Below are 25,860 nucleotides of genomic sequence, written 5' to 3' on the forward strand. Positions count from 1 at the left end.
TAGGCACTGACTGAATTCCCATTGCTCCAGAATAAATTAGTCAATTTCTTTAATTTAGCCTTGCCAAACATTTGGGTTTAACCTGAACAATGTGTGATTCTTGCTAGTTTCCAGCTTTATGGGTTACATGAATCCTTAGAAGTCTAGGTATAAATAAGTGTATTCTTGTGAGGATACTAACACATTGTCAAAGCAGTATTTCATCCACCCACAAACCCCATCTGAAACAGGTAACAGAAAAATATTCTATTGCATTACAAAGAACACCACTCTGAGCCCCACGGGGATGGAAACACCACTATGTCGTGCATCTGGCTTTGCTTGCAGGAGGCAAGTTAGGCAGCGCTGTGACTCTACAGAGAGCAATGGTCATGGCCCAGATAAATCTGCTCTGACTACGTTTTGTGCTATGTTTGCTGGGAAAATTAAGAAAAAAGAAAGAGGTGCTAAATTACTGGGAAATAATAGAACAATAACTAGAACAGCAAAGATCTTCAGGGTAACACAGTGACTTTATTTGCTTAGAAGATTTTCCACCACTTTGTATGCATGTATGTCCAAACACAAATACACTGTCAGCATCACAGTATTCTTAACCAATATATCTGTGGGTGTTTTTCTACCATCTGCACCTGTATTTCTGAATGAATTACAAGGCCATGCTAGTGAAAAACAAAAGCCTAAAAGTAGGTTTCTGAATTGATTATGCCTGTTTTGGATGTGCTGTAAACCTAGCAGTTCCTATGGCATCAACAGGAATTGCAATGACTGATTTTTTTGTCAAATCAGGTTACTTAGAAGTAAAATTTTCTAAAATACCTGAACAGATTTATAGGAGAAATAAAATCTTTTGTTAACCCAACTGGCACATGGATAAAAAAGGGAACCTTTCAGGTATGTGTTCACTTCCTAACATCCCAGTCACAGATACTAATTCTTCTTGTAAACTTTGCCTTCTGCACTGAGGTCACCATGACCACAACATAATTATTGGAAAATTGACTTTTTATATTTGTGGGCCTATAATTAAGCTCCATTTTATGACTGGCATGACTATTTACATTCTTGCTTAGGACATTCCTAATTTATAGTGACTGTGTATTGGGATTAAGCTGGTTTCAAGCTGTGTTGCTCTTTTGGTTCTTCCTATTTTGTTTTCTTTCTGTATTCCATTTTGTCCTAAAAAAACCCTTGTATTTCAATAGCTTTTTTCCATTTTGTAGGCCTAAATCTGTTATTGACAAAATTGATGAGACCTACCTCACTGATGTCTGAAGAAGCCATATTGTTGGGATAAAATATATCAAACAAACGTTCTTCTTGTGATTTTAAAGGCTGGTTCATGGATAATTTTCTTTTATAGTTCAAGTTGCCTCCTCGTGGACATAACTCATTTGCACTCTTCTACATCTCAAATAAGGAGTAAATAGTATGATGTATCACACAAATGTCACATCAGGCCATTCATTAATAAAGGAAGTGTGTAGCTGCATCAATATTGCAAAAATAATGTTTGGGCTTTTCTGAATAAACAAATGATACAGAAAATGATACAGAAAATGTCTGTATTTAAGAGCCAAGAAAGTCTTCGGTGGTCTGACACACTTGTGTAAATTATGTCAGGAGCTAAGCAATCTGATTCCTTCTCCCTTTTTTGACCAAGACATCTACATCTGGTCTTACTGTAGTAATAGTTATTTCTATTTTTGCTACATCCTGCTAATTACACCAAACCAGACTCATATACTGTTAGAGCAAAGTTAACAAAGAGTAGTAAAAATCAGTCTTCTGAAACTCAAACTGCTATTAGACCAGATTGTGACATTTTTGCAGTTGTAATAGATGCATTTTTTGTTGTGCAAAACTAGACATTTTAATTACGTTATCTAGCTCTTTAGATAAACAAATAATTTTTAAGGCATAAAAGACTTGCTGTATAATTTCCTTTTATATTTCAACAGCACAGAGGCAAACCACACAGTTTACAAAGAAGAAATTTAGATAATATTTTGCTCTTGCAGGTTAAAAAAATAAAAGGAGGAGGGTGGAATAGAGGGTGAAGAGGAAAAGGGGTGGTAGTAGCTTACTATTGAAATAGTGCAATTTTTCATAGTAGGATTGCTGAAATGCTCTATGAGCTATTTTTTAATCTTGAATGAGAATTATTTGATGGGTCTACCCAGTAATTAGCAAAATAAATAATCAAGACAACTGATTCTTTTCTACTGGGTACTCTAAGAAACCCAGCACATCTGTTAACGGCACAGAGTTAAGTAGTGTGCAACTGACTTGCTGTGTCATAGCAATGCTCATAGTGTCTGTTAGGAAAGAAAAAAAAAGCCATCAGTGTGTTAATAGCTAAGTTCATGTAAAAATAAATTAATATTTATCCAGTAGGAGTAGTAATGGAGTTTTGCTATTGAATTCAGTGGCCTGTGATGTCGTTGGCAATGAACACAACGACATGCTGATCTGTGCCTGGCATAGAGAAACAGCTTATGGTGCCTTAACACAGTCTCAAATGAGCTTATTTTTAATAATCGCATAATTTGCCATCTGTAAATGATTTTTAGGTCTTTTCAGTATTCTTGCAGCTGAAAACCATGTTCGCATCTCAAATGTTTTGGGGTTGTTTATTGTTTGGCTTGCTGCTGATGGTTAGCAGAAGAGACACTTTCAGGTTCTGCTTGAGGAACCTCAGGGCTCTCTTTTAGGCAGTTCAGCCAGCGGAATTAAGCCTGACATGTTTCAACTCTATTTCTTTATAAAATAAACATTAGACAATGGTTTAGATTTCTAATAAAACTCCTGAACCGTGTGAGACTCAAACTTTCCCTGTTCCTTTACACATCTGTAAATAAAGACCATAAAAGCAGAGTACAACACAATAAATCAACACAAATTTGAAATCCACTGCAGCATATTAAATGGCGCGAGCTCACTGAAAGGAAGGGCAACCCTGCGGCTTCTTGCAGTTTGAAGCTAATTGTTTTCGTCAGGATGGGAACGTCTGGAAGTCCACTGTAGTGTCCCACCAGCAAGGATTCAGTAACTGAGCCGGCTTACGGAGAATGAGCCCACTTTGTAGCAACACAGCAGGCTCAGACACCACCTATTCTGCTCTCCAAACTGTCATGCATAACAACTTCATTGTGCTAAATTGAACTTGAAAGCAGCCAAAGGCTATGAGAAGGAGAGGCTAGGAGAAAAGCATGCTGTCAGCACTGGCAGAGGCTGACCTGGAAAGTAGGCTCAGAGACAGGAGAATAAAAGACCCGGGCCCAAGAACATAGCATATTGTTTCATTTTAAAGTATGATTCCCACACCAGAGAAAGTAGCAAATGTGATGTAAATTTATTTAAATAGATTCTGCTGCTTAAAAGTTTGCCAGCCGCTCTTATCCAACTTTCCCAGCTCTTTGATTCATTACTTACAGTGGGAATATAATGACATATAGTCATCATTGTAACAGCTTCTTTGCAGAGGCACAATGATGATTAGTAGCTAGTAGCAAATTTTCACATGGGCTCTGAAGCACTATAGTGTTAAGCAGCCAAACACTCCCAAATCCCCCTTTTCTGTTCCACTGAAAAGTCCTCTCCTTGTACCTTGCAGATATGAACAAAGCTAATCTTAATTCCAATCAGCTTTTCTCCACGCAAAGAAACTTTTTCATAATTGATTCATGTGAATTTTTTTTTTCAGTCTTTCGCTGAGCCTGAGAGGTTTTCTTTGTGCTAGGGGAGGGAGGAAATAATTTCAGAAATAACTTGTTTTGCTTTGTTTTTCCTTCAAAATATATTTCAAGGCATTTCTCAGCTAGTTGAGTTAATGCACATTAAAAAGAAACACAAAACTGAAATGGAATACTTAACTTTCACTTCATTATAAGGTTATTAACCACAGCACTGTGGGATGAGCTCAGAGAAACAGGCCTAGTAATGTGAGTCAAAGACAGGAGAAAACCAACAATAAGCTGCTTCTATTTATTGTATCAACTCCTATTCCCAAGAGAAAGTTACAGCTGAAACTAGAATAGATTTATTTTCCTGTGCGGAATTATTTTTAAGTTAAACTTGAATAGAATTATTTTAGCAGAAATATTTAGAAATACTTTTTCATTTTAATGTTTGTCTAATGATGTTAATTTATTCTTTTTCCACAAATGTCCTTTCCACATTGATAGAGAAATTATACTTTTAGGGATGATTCAGTCCTCATTTATCACTTTCAGTGTGCTACAACTACACTTTGAGGGAATTGCACCTGATTTACACCAGGATGAACATAGAACAGATTAGCAGGATACAGTCTGGGTTGTTTATATGGGAAAACACTTTTAAAGAGAAAGAAAAATTTCAAAGTGCTATTAGAAAGCTAAAATTTACAAAGAATGCCAGTTTTGCTCCCCCTGTGGAAGAAATCAATTACAATTCCACAGCTCCACATGTGTATCACATACAGTGTTAAATGGTAGACTTTACACATTGCTGGTGTTCCAGTCATAGAATCACAGAATCATAGAATAGTTAGGGTTGGAAAGGACCTTAAGAACATCTAGTTCCAACCGCTCTGCCATGGGCAGGGACACCTCACGCTAAACCATATCACCCAAGGCTTTGTTCAACTTGGATTTGAGTACCACCATGGATGGAGCATTCACAACCTCACTGAACAACCCATTCCAGTGCCTCACCACCCTAACAGGAAAGAATTTCTTCCTTATATCCAATCCCCATTTAAGTTTTAATCCATTACCCCTTCTCCCATCATTACAGTCCCTAATGAATAGTCCCTTCCCAGCATCCTTATAAGCCCCCTTCAGATACTGGAAGGCTGCTATGAGGTCTCCACACAGCCTTCTCTTCACCAGGCTGAACAACCCCAAGTTTCTCAGCCTATCTTCATATGGGAGGTGCTCCAGTCCCCTGATCATCCTCATGGCCCTCCTCTGGATTTGTTCCAACAGTTCATGAAGTGCTATGCATCAGATTTGATTTGTCCAATCCAGGAAAGTATTTCCTTTTCATTTGCATATTAGGTATAACATAGATAAGAGTAGATTTTGGAAGGAACATCATACTTAATAATGAATAGTGTTTGTTGAAATCACTTTATACAGTAGATGAGGAATTAAATACATTCAACATCAATCTTCTTTTTCATGCAGTTTAAAAGAACACTTTGGGCAAGTTGCCCATAAGCTAGGGAAGTTTATCTTCTACAAGTTAAAATTTTCATCTTAATTTTGCCCCCAACATATTCTTTTGAAAGAATACAAAATATTTGTGAACATTTTCAATTATTTTTCATTTGTGGAAAATTTTCATTCTGTTTGTTTCTGGGTTAAAAGCTTCTAGTGAGGCAGTATGGCAGAATGGGTTTATGATTTTTATCAAGAATTTCTCAAGATTATTTAGTAAATAGCATTACATATCAAAATCTCTCAAGACGTCTAATTTTTACTAAATTTCTTTCTGTTGCAGCACTTCTGTTGTAGCACATAAAAAAAACCTTCTCTTTTATGTTTCAGAGATTTTTTTTACACTGGTTTTACTTAGCAGAATATCATGAGATTTAATAAACATGACTTAAGACTTGATTCAGGCTCATAGGATTTTTGTCAAGTTTTATTAATGTTGAATGAAATAAAGGCTGTATTACAAAGTTCAGGTTCTTTTGCTCTATCAGTGTGTAAGATACCTTCATCTTAACTGAAAATATTCTACACTACAGAATAACTTGCATTGTTTTCTGCAAGTAGTTTCATTATTTACATTTAACTGAAATTTTTTGGTATTTAATTGGGTTAAAAATAATGAAAAGTCTAATAGATATTGATGGCTTGTATTAAATAAAGCTTGCATTGCAGTTATTCAAGGGGGACTACCATTGAAAATACTCCTGGAGAAGTGGAAACCTAAACCTGCATATGGATGAGGGTGATTCATTAATTGGCTTATGGACCAGTTTATGGTTCTTTAGTGGAGTTACAAATCCACAGATCTACCCAGTGCCTCTGTGAGTGGTGTTTTTTATTTGGAACTCTGACTTTGCTGCAGAATATGTAAAATCTTGGGTAGTCAGCAAACTGTCCCATGACTATGCATCTGAAAAGCCTTATGCACATTGTTTATTTCAGCAACTATGCAGAATATATTCACACTCCCAATAGCATTACAGAGTGGTATGCAGATAACTGGCATGAGGGGTTAAAAGCTCAGACAACATATCCTTTTCAGGATGTGTCAAAACAAGCACATTCAACATATCAGCATGTTCGTGCATCGTAATGTACCTTTCCGGAGGGAGGGCGGCAGAATCGCAGCACAGCTAGGGTTTTACAGCTGAAAGTTATCACTTTTCAGTGTTATCTATGCACTGTTTTCACAAACCCAGTTTATGTAGCTGCAGTGATAGATGGGAAAACTTGTTCCTTTTACCAGCAGTCTCTAGTGATTTGTGGAGATAAGTCATACTACATAGTTTGTTGAAAATATTTGGCAGATGAGATCCAAGGGCATGTCCAGATATTCTTGGTTCCTGCAGGAATCTCAGGCTCATATCTCCAGCATACCTTACCATCTTCTGCTATACTGTAAGTTTTTAAGCCATAGGCTTCAGCTATCTTCCCTCACACTGAAGAATGTTCGTTCTCCTTCCACCACCTTCTCAGACCTGATGTGCCTACTAAAGTTGTATAATTTTCCTGTAAAGCTCACATTTATAAGGAAGAAGAGTGTCTGTATAATCCTCAGCTCTGCCTATCTAAAATTAAATTTTATTATTCCAGATCTACACAGTTGCACATTTCCGAGTTATTCTGTTTTCCTATCCAGTTCCAGATCATTACCTGTTTCCTCTGTGGGCTGTCAACCTTGTGATGCACCTAGATTGAATATCTGAATTAAAATTCTGCCAAAGCTGGTGAACAAATGCATTTAATTGTCTTGGAAAACAGCACTGTGAATGTACTGGCCTTATATTTTGTGCTTAGTTTCAGCTGCAATAGCCTCTTGAATAAAGAATCAAAAGAGCTATGAAGAAAACCTGTTTCAGTTCAAAGTCTTCCCAAGTATCCAGAAAACAGCATTTTACTTCTAAATGTCAGCTCTGAAAGTCATGAAAGACAAAAAAAGTCTTACAAAAGGTTACCTAGAAGAAGCCTTCATCTGCCATTTTCTGATTTTTATTTTTGCCCTTGTTTCTGCATATTCCTCAGGCCATCAGTAAAAACAATAAATCATAGGTATCGGTAATATCATAGGCACAGATATCTTGTGACATCATGTTTCTTGAATTACTCTTCTGGTCCCTTGCTGACAATTTCTCTTCATTGCTCTGAAGGCAGACATTGCTTTCTGTCCTGAATTTGACTATTCCTGTTTTGTCCCACTCTTACCTTTTACTTTCTGACTCTCATGGATCACCAGCCTTTGTATTCAATAAAGGACTTACTCAGAAAAGAGTCTCTTCCCAAGCATGGTACATCTTTTTCCTCCAAACTTTTTAAAGCAAACAGTCCTCTGCAAAGAAAAGAAGCACTTGGCATTCTTTAGGAAATAAGACAATGTGTCATCAATTATCAATAGAATCAGCACATGTTGCCTTTTGCCTGAACATGATGCAAAAAAAAAGCTCAGTAGAAGATGATGGAAGACAATGTGAGTAAACACTGACAGGAACTATTTTGGGAGGAAAACTGCATGTATTGTGATGGTGGAGAATAAAATACTCAGAAAGGACATGGAGAAGCTATGGATTATCACAGTTGATGATGGGAAGGAAGTAAAGCTGGAGATGACTGCTGGAGATATCAAAAAAGGATCAGTAGAATTAACATATAAAGGTGTCCTTCCTTCATCGGCTGACAGGAGATAACCTGTTCACGTTTTCCCATTGTGAAAGGATTTAAAAAGGTTTCAAGAAAGGCACTAGAAAATTGGAGTGGGAGCAATTTGAGATCAACAGAGTGATCAGAGTTCTGGGGAACTTGGCATATGGGAGAAAGGTTGAAAGAATTTGGTTTATCTGGCCTGGGGACAATAAGGCTCACGGGATCAAAGTAATCTCATATTTAAAAGGCTGTTACAGAGTAGAAGCTGTCCTTCCCATGGTGACAGCACAAAGGGCAAGGGACACAAGGTGCTTCAGGGGAAATGATGTCTAGATATAATAAAACTTCACTAAGAGCACTCTTAAACATCAGACCAGTTTGCCCAGGGAAGTAGTGGAGTCTACCTTGCTGGAAATAATTAATGACTTGGTTTCACAAGGCCATTGATAACCTAATCCAAAGCCCAGGAAGTTAAACCAGATGATCTATATAAGTCCATTCCAACCCATACTTCTCTATGATTCTGTGACTCACAACTAAGGCCAACTTTAGTATAGGGTTAAAATCCTAGAAGTAGGTTCATTTCAAAGGCCATCTTAAAAATTACCATACAATTAAAATATCAAAATAAACCCACATATTTTTAAATTACGTTCATTTAACAAGGGTAAGCTCTTTGACAGTTCTAAAAGATAGATAGGTTCCAGGATAATGTACTTAGTTCTTCAGCCAGCCATTTTCCACTCTCACCCCAAATCTCTGCCTTGCAGGTAGCTCTGTAAACCTGTCTCAGCTGTCTATCTGTCAAGCAAGAATAAGACACTGTTAGCTTCAGTTAATGTAAATAACTGATTTTGATAAAAATGTTTATTTGAAAAGCAATCAGACAATATAATCTTGTAAAAACTGAATTTTAATTGCTTTGATTGTATTTCACTGTGACTGGTGTCACTACATATCTTTTATTGTATCTCCTCTTTGATTTCAACTGCTCACATCCCCTTTATTTGTATTTCAAGTCCCACAGTCTCTCCTATGTTAGTTTTAATCATCAAATCAGGTAGCAATTCCATTTTGCTGCTTCTCATTTCCTATTCCTTATCATTTGTCCTAGAACAGTTCATAGTTTCTCACATCTTATTGCAGTGATGTGCTTTCAACCTGAGCTCTACTTGGAACTGATCTTCCTTTATGCTCTTTCATACCAAATCCCTTTCTCTGTTAACCTTTACCCCTAGCTACCTTTCCAAGACTTAGAAGTTGGCAGTGTCTTTCATTTCTGCAGTACATTCCGCTCTTTACTTCTGACAGTGTTACTTCTACTGGGATTACTGTCTGCAGTTATTCTTTTTCTTTTTTTTTAATAATGTAAACTCTTCTTTCTTTTCACTATTAGTATTTGGCTCCTGTATGACCGCAAACACTGTTTTATCTTCCATTTCTGAAGCCTCATGTTCTTATGATCTTTTACTATAAGAGGTCAAGTACCAATTGTTTCCCCTATTTTGCATATGTTTTCAAATGTTATATTTGTAAAATAACTGTGTTTCTGTTCCCTATTCAAGTCCTCTTTATAGAGTCTTTCTGGCCTTTTCTGCAGCTTCACATCTCTCTGTTCTTAACTCCACTGAAGGACTCATCGAGTGATTCTCTCCCATTCCTTTTTGATGATACCCAGTCATGTTCTTCCCTATTTCTATGTTTGTATCTCCTTTCCTAACACCTTTGCACTATTAAAACCTGATGGCTTCAGGCACTATTAAAACCTAAAATCTTCAGGCACATGATGTGCTCTCGGTGGAGAAGAGGTTGGGCAGCAGTTGCTGGAGAAGATGAACAGTGCTTCAGAAGGACTGTCCAAGCAGTTGGTGGCAACTTCTCATGCTCCTCTCCTGGACAGGATTCTCACTTTAGTAAGAGCACTTCAACATGTGATCACCTTGACTCTCTCCGGGATGAACTCCTCTGTCAGGCTGTCTGATTACTCAAGCAAAAGTGAAGATGAAAACAAGAAATAATTAAAGGACACCAAATTTCTAATGGTCTGTCTTTATCTCTCTGGAGCAGGCTTTATGTTGGGAGTGATACAAAAATGGAGAATCACTACCAAGCTATCAAAAAGAAGTAAAACTCTTAATATGTAGGTAATAATCCTACCAACTACGAAGGTGCTAAAGTACATCATGGCCAAGACAGTATGTTATGAATCAAATATTTTTTCTGAACAAAGAATCTTTGAAAAGACAACCTTTAGTCAGAAGTCTTAGTAAACTTGTAACAATGAACTAAATAAAATTTGATCTGATGCATTTCCTGCATTGGTTCATGTTTCCCCATGGAAATATACCAAAGCAAAAAATAGAAAAATCTAGAAATCTTTTTCGTGTTTTTGATAAGATACTTTCTTCAAATATTGTTGAACTTGCAATAACTCTTCAAGTCATGTAGAACAGAGTACTTTTAACTTTTCTTTTTTCCTCCATCCTCCAAGCAGTTGTTAAAATAAAAAGAAAGCAATTGGGGTATCACCTACATGGTAGATAACTCAATTTTCTGTTTTGCTGCAAGGTAATCTACACATGCTAGGGAATACAGTGAGGTTTCCGTACCTCTTTGTCTGGTTCAGCAGTAGCAGTCATGTTTCTTCTTCTTGGTAGCTGGTGCGGTGCAGTGTTTTGACTTTGGCTCGGGAACAGAGCTGATAACAAGGATGTTTTGGTTTGGCCAAGGACTTTGTGAGGCTCATGCTCTACCAGGGAGGAGGGGAAACCGGGAGGAAGCAGAGACAGGACACCTGACCCAAACTGACCAAAGAGGTATTCCATACCACAGCACGTCATGCCCAGGATGTAACTGGGAGTTAGCCGGAAGGGCTGGGAGACTGCAGGGTTGGAGGAGGTATGGGGCAGCGCTTGGTCGGGCTGGGGGGGGGGGGGGGGGCGAGTTATCGGTCGGCTGGTGGTGAGATGTCATATTCTCTTCCCTTGTTATTTCCTTTATCATTATTATCATTGGTGGTAGCAGTAGTGATTTGTGTTATACCTTAGTTACTAAACTGTTCTTATCTCAACCCGTGGGAGTTGCATTCTTTTTGATTCTCCTCTCTGTCCCTCCGGGAGTAGGGGGACGGAAAGAAGGGGGGGAGTGAGTGAACAGTTCTTTTTGGTGCCCAAAGTGGGGCACAAAGGGTTGAAATAACAACAGATCTGACCGGATTAATAGTCACTCGTCACAATGCTGATTTATTGGCTCTCAAAGTTGTTCCTCTTGATCTCACACCTTCAGAATGCAGTACATTACTTAGAGCCGGTATTTGCTGTGTTAGTGTTTATCAGGTGTGGGGCCTGGGCTAAGGCTCTTGTCTCACTGTACCTTATGGCAATGACTTGTAACACGGGCGGGCGCCAGCAGCAGGGCGGGACGGACGTGGCCGTGGACTTGGACGTGGCCGTGGACTTGTACCTGGCCGTCCGGCTGCTCTTCACCGTCCTGGCCCTCGTCCTCGCCTCCGTCTTCGTGAGGCCGCGGGGAGCCGAGGGGGAGCGGCCCCGGGAGCCGGCGGCTGCTGAACCGGCCCGGGAGAGCGGCCCCGGGCACCAAGCGGCGGCGGGAGCGGGGCCGGAGGCCGCGAGGGGACGGCTGCCGGTGGAGGAGGCCGGGGCGGTCGAGGAGCGGAAGGAGGCGGCTGTCGAGCAGCGGGAGAAGGCGGCGGAGGAGCCGAGCCCCGCGGAGGAGCCGAGCCCCGCGGAGGCGCAGAGCCCCGCGGCCGAGCCCAGCCCCGCGACGGCCGAGAGCATTCCCCGGAAGCCGCCCGCCGAGCCCCAGGAGGATGCAGGAGACCACGCAGCATTTCCCAGCAAGGCAGAGGAGGAAGAGCTGGACTCAGGAAAAGAGAAACTGGTGGTGGGAGAGCCGGCAAGCACAGCAGCTACACCAGCCCCAGTGACAAGTACAGCAGCATCAACTGAGAGTTCTGAAGGTTTTGAATGGGCTTTGGGTATCCTTGGGACCTGCCTGCTGATTGTGATGGGGATCAGCATGTTGGCAAACATACAGACTGTGTGCTACCCACAACCATTTTGCCTGATCTCAGAAGTTAAGCAGAGTCGGGTTTGGGTCTTGTCTAGGGTTAGACGAGGATATAGGGGGACCAAGAGGTTTTCTCCAAGGCTGGAGAGTCATGAGTGGCAGGGTGTGTGGGACAGTATGGGCAAGTATCTAGTCCACTGGGCCCCTCCAGTGCTTTGGAAGCGTCGGAGATGGAAGGCAGCTGTATGGAGTCCCCAGCAACAAGCTGCAGAAACTGCTGAAGGGGACAGTGAATTATTTTGAGCCTGGTGGGTCCATGGCACTTCAGGCCATCAGAGCAGAGATGCAACATAGAGATGGACTCATGATCGAGGGGTAGACTTGGCAATGGACACTATAGCCCGGGTTATTCACAAGTGTGAACACTGCACACAGTCTCCCCTCCTCTGGAAGACTGTTAACAAGAGATGGAGCCTGACATCATGGACCAGATGGACGCAACAGCTTTATAGCTACTGGTCCATGCACTAAGGTAAGAGTGATGGTATATTGAAAATGTGGGATCTGAGCATGACGTGAATGGTATGGAATAAGGGGTGGATAATGTCCTGGGTTGAGCAGTAGCAGTCATGTTTCTCCTTCTTGGTAGCTGGTGCAGTGCAGTGTTTTGACCTTCGGCTCGGGAACAGAGCTGATAACAAGGATGTTTTGGTTTGGCCAAGGACTTTGTGAGGCTCATGCTCTGCCAGGGAGGAGGGGAAACCGGGAGGAAGCAGAGACAGGACACCTGACCCAAACTGACCAAAGCGGTATTCCATACCACAGCATGTCATGCCCAGGATGTAACTGGGAGTTACCCGGAAGGGGTGGGGGACTGCAGGGTTGGAGGAGGTATGGGTCAGAGCTTGGTCAGGCTTGGGGGGCGAGTTATCAGTCGACTGGTGGTGAGATGATGTATTCTCTTCCCTTGTTATTTCCTTTATCATTATTGTTATTGGTGGTAGCAGTAGTGATCTGTGTTATACCTTAGTTACTAAACTGTTCTTATCTCAACCCGTGGGAGTTGCATTCTTTTGATTCTCCTCTCCGTCCCTCCGGGAGTAAGGGGAGGGAAAGAAGATGGGGAGTGAGTGAACGAGTTACCTGACTGGGTTTAAACCACGACACTCTTATAACAGAATTGCTTCAAATTGAAGTTTTTAGTCACAAATTTTAAAGTTTCATTTCCTTTCTGACAGAATATTAAGTTTCAAAAATAAAGTTAACTGTTAATTTGATATGAATTGCAGCTTTTGTTTCTTGCTATAATAGCTGTTCTTTATTATGTAAAATACACAGGAACTACAATTTCCCTTTCTGTTCAAAACAGCTTTCCATTTAAGTTCATATGAATAGGCTAATCTTAGCAATTCTTAAAATCTTATATTTTTTTTTTTCCCACTTGTCACATTTCATATGGATTGAAAATGTATTTAGTTTAAAGGTGCTGTGCATGACCATGCACATTACAAAGTAACTTATTTTCTGATCTTCTTGGTCAGATAGCATTTTCAGATGATTGAGATTGAGTCCAGTTCTCTGTTGAACTGAAAAATAATTGGTATTCTGTCGCATATAAAAGTGGTATTTAGCAGAGGAAAGATTTATCTTTAGCTTGTTAAAAATCTCTCAGGTGGAAACCTTTATCAATTATATGCAACGTATTTCTATTTGGTTTTGCTTCCTCTCCTTCTCCTCAGTTTGTCTGCGGTCGGTTACTTTTCCAAATGTTTACTGTTATTTAGATTTTTATAAAAGGAAGGGGGGAAGGTGATTAGGCCATGTCTGTGTTGAGAACTAGGTTCAATGCTCTTTATTGTTAAGAATGTAACCAGATGCTTAACTAAAATATTTGATCCTCTGGGCTTCAGTGAAAAGCTCCTTTTTAAATCATAGTTAAAGCAAGGTCAGAGGAAAGTCATTCCTTTGCTTTATGAACTGAGGAAGTAATCTGGGTGTGTGTTTCGGAGATATTTATCTCCCCGCACAAGAAAAAAGCTAAACCTGGAGCTAGTATCAGGTTTAATATCTTCCACTGAAAGCTGGACCTTCTGAAACCCAATGCAAAGCAAAACTCACAAATGGGGATTTTGTTTTGTTAAACGTTCATTATTAGTTCTCCTCACTTGCAGCACTGTCAGCCTCCTGCAAGCCTGTGGTCTGGCTATCCCACCAAACAGACGAAGTCCTGTGAGACTTCATGTTTAATTCTTAAGAAAAAGTCACTACCATCCTGTCTCTGAAGGCTGTAAAGGTATCTTCTGCTGGTTTGTCCATAACCTTGTGTGTATGAAAGTGCTTTAAACCAAGTAAATTTAGTTTGAAATGTTGTTTCCCCACTTTCTTTGTATTTAGCCATATCTTTGAGGGGTTCCTGGAAGAAGCATGGTGAGCGTTTCTGACTGGTAGTTTTGGTTGGGTCCTTTTGGTTTAGGATTTTTTGTGTGTTTTGTTTGCTTGCTTGTTTTTCTTTTGTGTCTTGTTTTGGTTTGTACCTTAAGGTGGGAGGTTCCTCAAACAAAGACACACTTTTAGAACCGGATCATCTTTCCCTTCAAAGTGATCAAGTTTTTCTTGAAAATCTATAATAGAATCTGAAAATCCTTCTGTAGTTGCTGGGAAACTGGGAAGAGGAGAAAATACATCAAAATGCTAGTGGACACCTTAAAAAACAGGAATTAACGCCCTCTGAATCTCCAGAGGTAAGATCTTTTTTAAAGATTATTTTAGAGCTAAAAAAAAAAGGTAATTTCATTTGTTTTCTGTCTAAATTTCAAGTCATTAGATTGTATCCCGGTTACATAATTCAGCTTTTTCCTACAGCCATAAAAACCAGAAATCAACAGATTTTTTAAGATAAAACTAGAGATGGTTTTTGTGGTTGTTTGCAAATTACTTCTTTTTATTTAATCACTTGATTTCCAGGAATGTACTTCTCCCAATAGTTCCCAAAATATTGTTCAACCCAAAATATTGTTCAACTCCAGCCTAATCATGGTTATTAGACACATCACAAACTAAGCTCTTAGTAAAAATCTATGAAGATATGATTAATATGGATGGATTACACATTGTAGCTTTTGGCTAAACCACAGATCAAGCGGTGCATAGCGATCACCTTGTGTTCCCTGTCTGCATACAGACCAGGGGATAACTCCTACTTCCATGGGATAATTGCGCTTACAGTAGTGTCAGGTTAAAGGAGGCTTTTGTTATCACTGGCCACAGTGAAGAAAACAATAAGGCACATTTAGCTCCAGATGCAGTCCAGAAGTTCCGGGGAATGCATGTTATGCCACCCTGCGCACACCTGCATCTCTCCTCTCACTTCAGGAAGCAGCTTTTCCATTCCCATTGAACTCACACAGCAAAAGGATATCACTACACGGGAAGGAAAGAAATCTCCAAAATACAGTCTGGTAAACTGAGGGGTATTTTGAACACAGAACAGGGAGAAAAGTGAAGTATTAAACAGAGCAAATTCAAAATAATTATGGATTTTACTGGAAGGAAATAATTATCTCTTTGGCCCAACAAATATATAAAATATAGTTTTAATTCTTCTGCCTGATGCCACCTAACAGTATTTGCACATCACCACAAAATGCAAGGGATATTTTTCTGGAAAAACACATTTTTTTTAAGGGATAGGCCGTTTGTTAGGCTTTTGATGATGAGATACACAAAATAGCAAAGACTGCAAGAAAATTTGCTGTCATAATTTGATGTCATACATACGCAACCTGCATAACGAAAGGAGTTCAAAGGCAAATAAAATTTAATCGCACACCAGATCTGACCCATGCCTGTATGATACAGGCATATCACCATAGTAGACTCAGCAGCTCTATTTCAGTGGTAGAAAAATCTGAGCTTTTTCAGGAGAACAAAATCTAAATTGCCTACAGCAAGCATGTACCCAAGTTTTAAAAGCTTCTGCTAGCACAAGGCAAAAAACACTTGGTTTTTCTAGACAATTCCTTCTGTCAGTTAATCATGACTATCGGACAGTAAGCAGCAGAACTGAGATTTCCACTGAAAAGGAAGATTCCATTTTGGAAGGACTTTTTAAAGAAACGTGCAATTTTATAAATGCACAAAGAACTGAAATTATAAAGTTTTCTGCCAACACTTTAAACCCTGAAGAAATAAGACTGAAAATATAGACACACTCTCTTTGAAATCTCTTAATTCCATTTTTTGCTTTTTGTTGTTCCTTTTTGTTTGTTTCTCCTGACTCCTTTATCATGGCAGTGGGTAATATAAAGGGTGAAAGAGCTGGGAGGCTTCTTTTCATTTTTTTCCCCTATGCGTTTGATGTGATTTTCTGGCACTGTAGGTGATAATTTTCCTTTCTCAGCGACTGAAAACTAGACAGTGGAAGCAAGACATGCCACTTGTTGCTGGAAAGCATCTTCTCTGTCTACATTTCTGGTCACTCCACAGTCCCTGCACATTTTTGTCCCAGATCCAGAACTGTTACATTATATGTTATTATATGTCATTATATGGGAACTAAGAAATGCAATTAAATGTAAATAAGAAAAGATTTTTTTTTTAATCCAGAATTTACAACTGAGTTGTATATTCTGTAATGAGAAAAGCATAGACACTGTACATACCGGAAAAATAAGAGCAGATCAAGACAAATACAGTGAAATTACATTACTTTCCTTCTTTCCTTCTTTCTCTTTTCAGCACTCACAGTGTCTGGAAACCATTTGGGTCAGAAAATTACAGATAGATAAACCATGATCTCCACTTCATAAATATTTCAATACTGAGAGATACAGACACACTCAGAGATTACATGATACTAATGAGTCTTCAACATTTTTTTTTTGCAGCCTGTTAAATATTGGCTTTTCTAGTAAGCATCCAGCATTTCTGCCAGTAGAGACCAAATGAAGCCCTGTAGGATGCTCTAGCTTTGATTAGGCTAGATTTAAATCACCTTCCTGCACCCCAGTGTCTAACTTGGACAATTGGGCTCATAAAGGTTTAGTTTACACTGCAGTTTTCTGAAGACTCCATATGCAAGCAATAGAAAAATAGATGCGTATTTTAATGGGTTAATATATAGGGTATACTAACCAGTGTATAATCCATCTTTCTGTCTTCCATTGCCACCCATGAACAAGAACAGATAAACGGATAGACATTATTTATTAAATAGAAATAATGAAGTTCAGGTATTACTAGAATTCAGGAAATACCACAAGCTTAAGCTCCAGCAAGAAGACTTGGGGGGGTGGGGAAATCCTTACAATACTTTTTACAATGTAAAATCATAGAATCATAGAATAGATAGGGTTGGAAAGGACCTTAAGATCATCTAGTTCCAACCCTCCTGCCATGGGCAGGGACATGACATGCTGATGTTATGTTGAATTTATTTTCTATGCCAAAATTGTCACACCACCACAATAAAAGGAGTGAGGTTCTACAATAACTTTAATGGAATGCTGACTTTGTTGCTTAATTATGGCCATTTTCATGTCGGCAGTATTAATTACGCATTGCAGTTTCTGTCTGCTTCCTCCCAGATGAGATCCACAGCTGCATGACATTTCAGTTGAGAATATCATTGTTTTGGGCTGAAGGGAGAGTTACTTAATGATGTGGATGTGTTGCCAAAAGCTTTTCGTACTATAAATAACAAGTATCAAGACATCCTGTGCAAAAATGTTATCTGTATTGAGTAAATACATATATACAAGGACTTTCCTGAGGAATGACCTGGGAGATACATGACATGTTCCATTTATTTGAGAATGAACTCTTAGGACACATGGGTACCCCAGTCCAGCTAAGCAAAAGAAGAGAAACTTGGAAATCATCAAGGAGGAAGCTATTTTTCTTGTGGAGAAAAAACAATCAACCTCATGGAAACACAGTAAAGCACTTTATAAGAGTAATCTGAGAACTAAATCAAGCAGACTCAAAAATATAATACTATTTCGTCTATAATAAGAAAAAAAAAAGGCATCTTAACTTTCCCATGTGAATATGCTACATACATGTTTTTATTAGCTCATCTCCAACAACGACCCTAATAATTGCTTAAAAGGCAATCTATCACTATTGATAGATTTGCACAAGTGCAAAAGAAAATGAAGCTCTTGTTATTTTGCTGTGCTGCTCTCTTCTTCCAGGTCGTGTCAGGTCTGTAAATGAATTCTGAGTCCTACCAAATGGCTCTCTGGGAGGCAACATCATGGTCAGCTATGGCAGTTGCATGCCACAAGCCTTTCCACTGGAGCCAAGTTTCAGAAGACTGCAGAGTCAAAAACCATTGTGGGCTGTGATTGATAGGGACATGGGATCAGTCTCAAATTGGCCTGAATTGTTGTGGTGAGCTAGATCATAGAATCATAGAATCAGCTCTACTTCTTCATATATAACTCATGGAGTTGATCATAGACTGGTTAGGGTTGGAAGGGACCTTAAAGCTCATACAATTCCAACCCCTTTCAGTGGGTAGGGACACCTTCTAAGAGACCAGGTTGCTCCAAGCCCAGTCCAGCCTGGCCTTGATCTAACCCTTAGGGTCTAGGGTCATGCTCTTGACACCAGTTGAGGTCTGTATCCCAGGCAGGTGCCATGTGTCCTGGGTACCATGCTCATCTTAAAGCAGATAGCACAGGAATACTTTGGTTGCTCCTGCAGGTTGTTTCAATGCTCAGACAAGCAAACAGTCAACAACCTCAGTCCCCCAACACTATAGTGGCAGCTGTGGATTTAACATTACTTAAAAAAAAAAAAAAAGAAAGGAATGACCATAACTTTTTGTTCTGTTTTCTGAGCCCCGAAGATTGAACCCGATTAGAATATTCTGAGTAGATAAAATTTTTTGGTTTTTGCTGGAGCATGAGGAATTCCTTCTTCCACTAATCTCCCAGGGACTACAATTACAGTAAAATCAGGAGCTGATGATAACAACTGAGTCACATGTACTCGAACCAAGCAGCACACAAAATAATAAGATTCTAAGAGGAATCCAGATATTATCGGGAAAAAAAAATAAAATTAAAAAAGACAAAGTTTGGGGGGTAGATTGTTAGTCGATGTTGCAGTAAAGGTTGCATAGGGAATTAGGTTCAGATGTGAATGAATATATCTACCACCACAGTATCTTGGCTCTCTAGTCAATGGAAAGGGTTAAATGACATTGGGTTGATTTAAAAGATCTAAATTAATTGCCTAAAGTCAAACTGTGTGAATACTCCTGAGAAGAAATGTAGTCAATTGACTTAAGATTGTTTATACTTTCACTAGGAGGCACTGAGCTACTCATTTTGCCAGTAATTTATAAACATTATGTGGGTGATTTTATGTGCTGCAAGAGAAATACTGACAAAGAGAGTTCAGGAAAGAAAAAGGAGCAATAGGAGCAATATTCGGAGTCTAGAATCATTAGTCCGGCCCTTTCATATTTGACCTTCATAAATACAGTACAGTTTGGTTTGGTTTTGTTTTTAATTTGAAAGAATGACAAAGAGCTTACAAAATCAAAGGCAAATACAAGTAATCTAGGAGGGTTTAGCTATTATTCAGGTAGCATCTTTAGATGCTACAGGGCAGTGGGGGAGATGGCAACAGTTGTCACATTTCAAGGAGAATGATTTCTCCTGAGGAGACGTGGAGGTTCAGCATTTCTCATTTTCCACTCTAACATCCTGTCTTTCATTTCTTCTGCCACACATGGCTATGTCTCAAGTCAACTGAAAACTTGCTTTTTTCATGAGGTGTTTGAGATATAAAGCCTGTATGCAGCTGAGTGAGTCTCTAAGCTCATCAGCACCTGTGTCTGTCTTTCTTGTCTTTGTCCTTTTTCACTTTTTGCAGTGAGTGGGAACACTTACCTCCAAGGTAAGTTTCTCAATTAACACCCAGAAATCTGCTCTTTTTTGAAGCAAGAAGAAGAAAAGCCTGGTGGCTGGAGCCCATTAATAGTCTCTCAGTACACTTTGCTCTCAACTTATTTGCTTTTAATTGAGCCCTTGCTTATAATGAAACCATTGTTACCGAGGACAGAGTATTGTTACATTAACATGGATCACTTTGCCTGGTTTTCAAATATATTACTAAATTATGGAAGATCAAATATCTCACAGAGCTGACAATTGTCAAATTGATCCTGAAACAATCTCATATTCAGTGTTTCAGGTTAAAGATAGCACATTAAACCATTGTTTTTTGGAGGCAATCCCAAATGCAAACAGAAATGGTGCTTGAATGTTAAAGTGATAAACAAGATTGGAGATAGAGGTTAACTACTGTATTTGCAAATAAAGTGCAAAGTCAGGAGTCTGACTTGCAGATTTGCAGATGAGGTGCCAATTGCATGAAGTGGGAATTTGAAAGCCCAGCACTGAAAGCTCAGAACTCTGGACAGGGTGCAATTTTATTTAAATGTACACTTTTATTTAAATGTTACATTGATTGTGAAATTACAAGTGGGGGGGGAGGCGGGGGAATAAGAAAAAAAAAGAGAGTTTATTAATTCCATCCTACATAATTTACTGGAAAAACAAATTTATAGCATTCCATGGTGTTACACAACAGCTATTAGAAGTTTTAAACTAAAATTTAATGCTTTTAAAAATAATTCTTTGCATGTTCTACTTTATTTTTTATCTAAGTTATCTAGTTGTTATCTAAGAATTAGAGCTGATTCTTGACAGGTTCCAGAAAATAAGTATTACCCATGGCATTGCTATCACTAGCTACTGCTTTTAATGTAAGCATTCCTGTCAATGCTTAATTCTTTATAAAATCAGAAGTTTTGTCAACAGTTTAGAAATTTACTGATAACTGGAGTTGTTAAAGTGAAAAACAGGAAAAAAAGACTGTAAGAAATATGTAGGTGCCTTACAACTTGCTGTAAGCCATGCAAAGTAGATTCTTCAGCAGTGTATTGACAGTTCTGCTAAAAATTAGTGATGATCATTCCTTGTCTCCAAAGACAGAACATCTAATAATATATATTCCTCCTTTAGATCTCAGTTTGATGGACAGAAGAAAGATTTAATCATAGCAAGTTGGTTGCTGTCCAAGAATCAGTGATTTTGACTTGATTGCATTCAGTGTGCAAGAACGCAAGAAAAGGAAAGGTTTAAGTAGTAAAATGGCATATGTTTTCAAATCGGAAGCCTCGTGGGCAGAGAAAAGGTAAGGATACGTTGGAAAGGAATGTTTAGAATTAAAGGTGTGAATGAAAATGAAGAAAATGAAGACAGCCAAAAATCGTGATTACACAAGAAAAACAGGCAACACAATTTTTTGGCTGCCAAGTAGAGCAGTGTTCCAGCAGGGATGCAAAAACCACAGAACTTCCTCCAGCATTCTTAGAACTAATGCATTATCCTGTTCCTTGTTCATTTTAGAACAACTTAGTTGCATATTATCCTGATTGTTCTGTAACTGTTCTAAAAATAGTAACTGATTTCACATAGCTGTAACATACAGCTGTAGATTTTGGCATTTCCAAATGCATATCTTAGTACTTTTATCTGCTATTTTTAAAGGACTGATCAGCTCTTAAAATGCACATTTATTTGGCTTTGCAAGCATCAGGTTTTTTTGACTGACGCCTGGAAGAAGGTGTCTTATTAAAAAATATGCATACTTTTTCTTCTCATAGTTCAGATAGAACTTGTCATGGTTAGTGTAAATTTCATTATTTTAATTATTTCTTTTGAGTGCCGTACTTGAGGAAAAAGCCCTTGACTGTTCTGCGTTCTAGGTATTTTCTTTTTTCGGTGGTGCAATATATGTATTGAATAGTCACATTTTGTTCTTTTTTTTTAACATGTTTTTGTGTTTTTTCCCCTCACTGTAATTACAAAAGCAGCTACAGAAAAAAAAAGAAATTATATTGTGAAAATTTTTATGAGAGCAAACTAGGTAAAAATATGGTGAAAACTGGTTTTCATCAGCCTTCAATGTATTAGGGCTTTGATTCTTGCTCTCATACTAGTCTTGAGAGGTCGGCAATGTCATTATTCCCAGAATCAGTTGCTGATGGTTCACCCCAATAGGATTACTTGCATACTTAAAGTCAAGCAAATGCAAAAATGTTTGCAGAACCATGCTCTTTAATAAGCAGCTATACACTTGCCTGCAAGTGCAAGGGATGAATAATGAGCTATCAGCCCTCCAAGGGCAGCACAAATCAGCTCAATGGCCATTACATGGTCATAGACCTAAGCTGCAAATGTCCTCTTCCTCTTATTTTCCCCACTTCATTCTCTCAGAAAACGTGGGGCCCTGACATTGTGACATTTATTTTCTGCTCTGACCGTGGTTGTTTCAGACACCTGTAGAAATTCTCAGAGGAGATTATGGAGTAATTTGTTTTTCAGTTTGATATAGGCACAATTGCTTTGTAAAAGGAAGTCACAAGAAAAAATTCTTCTAGACAACACCTGGAGGACATCGCAACACCAGCATCACGTATAAAATCCACAGTGTGGACTCACGGAGCAGGAAAGCAAATTAAGAATCTGCAGCTCTGGAGAGCTGAATGTGCGTGTTGGTGCATCTCTCCAGAAGCACACATTTTATAGTCAAGGACGCTAAATGGGCACTGATGTTTTCTGAGGCTGATGCTCACATTGTTATGAAGTAGAAGAGCAGTGTTTCACATGATAGAGGGTCATCAAAGGCTTGCATCCCCATTTCTCTTCCAACTTTTGCCATTTTCAGAACACTGGATTTAATGCTTTTGCTTGAAGTATGACAAACAACATCCCTCTTCAAATACCACACCAACTAATTCCTTCCCTAACCTCTAACTTCCACCATGAAATAACAGATTCCCAAGATCCCTGCAAACTTAATCAAGCACATTTAAAATAAGAAAGCTTATGCATTTTATAAATCAAACTTCACTGGCCTACCCCCCCCACTAAACAGTTGCTTGTTTTCATTTGTTGTGTATTGGTAGAATTTCACATTGTTTTGTAATTATAGAATTATAGAATATGGAATTGGGTTAGAAGGGTCCATAAAGCTCATCCAGTTCCAACCCCCTGCCACAGGCAGGGACACCTCCCAGTAGACCAGGTTGCTCCAAGCCCCATCCAACCTGGCCTTGAACACTGCCAGGGATGGGGCAGCTACAGCTTCTCTGGGCAACCTGTGCCAGGGCCTCAGCATCCTCACAGGGAAGAACTTCTGCCTAAGAGTTCATCTCAGTCTCCCCTCTGTCAGGTTAAAACCATTCCCCTTGTCCTGTCCCTACAGGCCCTTGTCCAAAGCCCCTTTCCAGGTTTCTTGCAGCCCCTTCAGGCAGTGGCAGCTGCTCTAAGGTCTCTCTGGGGCCTTTTCTTCTCCAGGCTGAACCAGCCCAGCTCTCTCAGCCTGTCACCAGAGCAGACCTGCTCCAGCCCTCAGAGCATCACCATGACCTCCTCTCCAGCAGCTCCATGTCCCTCTTGTGTTGTTGCCCCAGCACTGGATGCAGGACTTCAGGGGGTGTCTGGGAAATTATCAAATGTAGAATTACTCTTCTGGTTAAATATACATCATAAATATACAGCACAATCTGTTACAGATGAGCTGATGCCACACAGGGGGTCTTACTTTCACGTTGCCTAATCTTTTATTGTTATATCTGCAGGGACCTGATGTTGCATGCATTTTGATGGCACTGATGTTTTACCTTCTACATCCACAGAGGCAAGTAAACCTGAAATGTACAAATCACAGGTATAGCATTTATCTATAGCTGACCTTGCTTGCATCCCTGGGCTGTGGCAGGGCGTAGTGGACTTCAGTGGGGTGGCACAGATATCTGCCAGTGGCTAATTAATTTAGCAGTGTATTTTGTACTCATGGATTTAACTCTGAATTTCTTTACAATTATGGATTAACTATGGAGCAAAGTAATTACATAAACGTGATTTTGTGTCTGAATCAAGGACACAGCTATAATCCTTGACTATGTTACATAAACCCACACATTTTCAATCAGTAGAAGTGCAAACCCATTTTCATGTTTTTTTAAAAACTCTTTGCTTAAAAAGCAACTTCATTTTATCTGTGTCAAATACCTATTCCATATTTATAAAATATGGGCTCTGAAAAAAGTTCTACCTTACATCAGGTACAAAATATAAATTATTCTTAACTCATATTTTGTTGAGGCTTTGAATAAATGTTGACCTTCCAACAGAACAAAAAGTTGGTGGGAGAAAAAGATGTTAGCTGATATTTTCTTCTGCTCCTGCTTTATGCTATATTTAGAGAATCCTCTGCCAGTAGCATTTCTAAGTATTGGATTTTGGGCATGCATACTATGGCATATTTTCCTAACATGGAAAAGGAATTACCTCAGTTTTCAAATTCCACCTACTGTAAGCTTTAAAAAATTATGCTTGTTCCGTAGGGGAGAACAATGTCTGTGCCCATTGCAAAACTTTCATTGCCAGTGAAAACTGCAAAAACTAAGTTCACATCATCAAAGTACAAAGCAAATCAAGGAAATTAAAATATTTGCACCAACTGTGACTATATCACCTAAATATTTTTTAAGTGTTCTAAGAAAGAAAAACAGGCAAACTCACCATGAATAGAAAGAATAACAGCCAGTAGGATGTGTTGCATGTTATTTTAATGGAAAGTAATTTATCATGACTGAAATAGAAGCTTTTTTCCTTTGTGTTTCACTGTCTGTAACAATCCTTACAATTTATCTGTGGAAAAGTGAGAAACTGTACCACTATTAGCATATGAATACTTGACATATCGAATAGGTTGTACAATAACAGAAGGACATTTACTATTGGTGTATGCACACAGACAAAGCAGCCATTGGGGGGGGGGGCAGAGGAAAAAAATAATGAAATGGTGTGGGTGCTTAGCCAGTTGTCTGTCTCTCTGGTTTCATACAGCAGCTTTGATGGGGGCAGCCCAGCAGAGTGGTGTGAAATTCCTAAAAAACCAAAACAAGAGAGTGCAGGTTAAGTGCTGGAACAAAGATCATATGTGTTAAATATGTATTCAGACAGTAGCGGATCAGACAATACAAGAAATGCAAGAAACCGGTCCTGAATAAGTGATTTAGGTTGTTTTTCACATGTGCAGCCAGTGTGAAGGGAGTACAGAATTGTGGAGGTTGTGCAGAAATGAACCATTGCCTACATACAGTTTCATTTCATGGCAGCAGCATCATGGGCCTTGGGTCAGATGTGTGAAACTATTTCTTAAAGAAGCTGCATACATAATTGAGGCCCTGTGAAGGGTTCTCAGTTGAAGTTGCCAGGCTACATTTGTTTCAAAAGCAGAGCCATTTGTTATCAAATTTAAATTAGCTCTCTTGGCACTGGATGCGTAGCTTAAAGGGTGGCTTTGCAGACCATACTTGCTGCCTGAGGAAGGAGACACAGTGCCTGCTCACCAGCAGAAGTGTTATTTCACAAAGGTTGGAAATCTTACCCATATTTAGGCCTTGAAAGTGGTACTCTAAAAAGAAGTTTAATTTCTGAGGGATATCTTTATTCTTTCTTCTCTCTTAGAAGGCACAACAGTATCTTTTCTCCCATTCTTTTGTTTAAATAAAAAATCAAAAAATATTCAGTTTGGGGACCAAATTAATAAATCTATATTTGCTGCTGTTTTCTGCAAGTACACTATGGCTGCCTTCACTATTATTTTTCTTTTTTTTAATTTTTTTTTTTAATGGGGATTCAAGTGTTTAAACATACAGATTAACAACTCGTGATATTTCTGTTCTTCAGCCCTACATGACCTACAATTGACGGGTGTGACTCCATAGCCTTTACTTACACCAGTAATTGTTACAGGTGTAAGTGCAATGTGACTCCTGTCACATTCAAAATTTACTTGAGAGAAAAGATTGCACTAATTATTATAATTTATGATATATTTCCTTGAGCTGATAATTTATTATATATTTCCAGTGTGCTGTGTGCCATCTAAGCAGAGA

The 25,860-nt window shown here is 39.0% G+C and overlaps 1 long non-coding RNA gene across 1 annotated transcript in view; it reads left to right on the top strand.

Moving 5' to 3' along the window:
- LOC133277189 (uncharacterized) overlaps positions 1-21,170 on the top strand; it is a 99,860-nt gene extending 78,690 nt beyond the window's left edge. The window contains exon 3 of the long non-coding RNA XR_009746109.1: positions 20,909-21,170. This is a non-coding gene — a long non-coding RNA (uncharacterized LOC133277189). The remainder of the gene's footprint in view (positions 1-20,908) is intronic.
- The last annotated feature ends 4,690 nt before the right edge of the window (positions 21,171-25,860 follow it).

Source organism: Pezoporus flaviventris, unplaced genomic scaffold (assembly GCF_033815535.1).
Source record: "Pezoporus flaviventris isolate CSIRO_AGI_PZ_B2104156 unplaced genomic scaffold, CSIRO_AGI_Pfla_v1 ptg000052l, whole genome shotgun sequence".
In the NCBI taxonomy this organism is placed as follows: Eukaryota; Metazoa; Chordata; class Aves; order Psittaciformes; family Psittacidae; genus Pezoporus; species Pezoporus flaviventris.